A 2,187-nucleotide genomic window follows, 5' to 3' on the forward strand; every position below is an offset into this window, starting at 1 on the left:
ACTTGAGTGGTACAATTAGATTACATGGTAATTCTATTTTCAATCTCTCTGAGGAAGCTCTCCCCTGATTTCCATAGTGGCTGCATCAGTTTAGAGTCCATTAGTCGTAGGTAAAGGGTACTCTTTGTACACATCTTCCCAGCATTCTTTGTTTCTTTTCTCAGTAATTGCCTTATGCAGTGAAATGTAATCTCAAAACACATTACAAGTGTTTCTGATTACTCTCTCTCTCTCTCCCACCTCCTCTCATCATTCTCTTTTCACCAAGCCACCATGAGGCAGCTCACGTATGCCATCTTACTCCAAAGGTTTAAAAGTGTTATAGTTTCACATTTTATGTTTAGACTCCTGACCAAACTATGTCATTTTGGGGTATGGCTTGAGGTTCATTTTCATGTTTAAGGACAATCAGTTGTCCAATTATGTCTGTACCATGTGTTGGAAAGGGTGTTTTTTTTTCCTTTGAATTGCATTTGTACTTTTACAAAATTCAAGAGACAATATTTGTGTGTATTATTTTTAGAGTCTATTTTGTTTCACTCACATATGTTCTTTTTGCTAAAACCATACAGTTTTGATTACTATAGCTTTTTAGTATGTCTTGAAGCCAAGGAATAGCAATCTTCTGACATTGTTATTCTTTTACAGATTATTTTGACTATTTTAATTTGTTTTCCTTTTTGAATAAATTTTGAATTCAGCTTGTGGCTATCTACAAAAACTTCTACTCTTGATCAATTCTTAATTTGTACTATTTTGGCTAGCCACAGTTCTTAAAATTTAATGCATTTAGGATTTATGAAAGTGCATGATCCTGGGCTCAGCTGTGAATATTATGACTTAGTTCTTGAAGTGACATCCCCATTTTAAAGACTGTTCCTAAAGTGATCTGATACGGGTGGTGTACTGGCTGGTTTTGTGTGTCAACTTTACACAGGCTGGAGTTATCACAGAGAAAGGAGCTTCAGTTGAGGAAATGTCTCCATGAGATCCAGCTGTGGGGAATTTTCTCAATTAGTGATCAAGGAGGGAGGGCCCCTAGTGGATGGTACCACCTCTGGGTTGGTAGTCTTGGGTTCTATAAGAAAGCAAGCTGAGCAAGCCAGGAGAAGCAAGCAAGCCAGTAAGAAACATCCCTCCATGGCCTCTGCATCAGCTCCTGTACCCTAACCTTCTTGAGTTCCAGTCCCAACAACAATTTGGAAGTGTAAGCTGAATAAATCCTTCCCCCCGCCCCCCAACTTCCTTCTTGGTCATGATGTTTGTGCAGGAATAGAAACCCTAACTGAGACAGGTGGTCACAGAACATAAGCTGAAAAACTTGACCCCTCAGTGTTTTGGAATGCTCCCAGAGTGTGAGACCACATAAACTTGCCATTGATGGATTGACATAGTATTAGGCATGGTTATTTCTAAAGGCTGGCAAAATATGCCTCATAATAGAATGGCAAATAACAGCTGTCCAAACAGTGCTGGTACACAAAACAGAAACTCATAGATGACCAATTGCCCCAATGTAGACCGTGAGAAAAAAAATGTAGGTTTCAAGTTCCCATGGAAACCATCTGATAGTCACAATTTTCTTAAACTAAGGGCATTTAAGTTAAACCATCCGCAAACAAAAATTATTGGAGAGACTAACAAGGTAGAGGGGAGGGAGGGAGAGAAAGAGTGAGAAACATTAATCAAATGAGTAAATTCTCTAGAGAACGATCAGATTAATGAGCATAAATGTTAATCTTGTTTTCTACTGAAATATGGATTGACCAGCTTGCTTGGGGAATTAAACCTTCCTTTTAATTTAATTTTCTGGGTAGTGGGAGGTGGAAGGTTAACTGAAAAAACTTTACAGGAAAAAAATAATCTCCCTAAAATATTTTAGTTGCTTTCCATCTTAATTTATTATTAAGTGTTCATCACTCTGTTTGTTTCCTAAGGGTAGAAAACAACAATTTAGAAAAGAGGAAAGTGAATTAAGAGGCCTCTTTCAAGTTCCAGGCCAAGAGGCTCTTGAAATAGTCTTGGCAAACAGGTGGAAAGAAGAGATTAATTTTTATAGATTGGTGGTGGGGATCCATTGAGGTATTAATTGTTCTGCAAAGAGACCAAGTCTCCTCAGAAAGAAGAATAAGAGAGTAGCAACATCCAGTATGAAACAACCCATGGAATTCAAGGAACCTTCTCATG

The sequence above is a fragment of the Mus caroli genome, unplaced genomic scaffold, assembly GCF_978045245.1.
Source record: "Mus caroli unplaced genomic scaffold, Mus_caroli_1 scaffold_17, whole genome shotgun sequence".
Taxonomy (NCBI): Eukaryota; Metazoa; Chordata; class Mammalia; order Rodentia; family Muridae; genus Mus; species Mus caroli.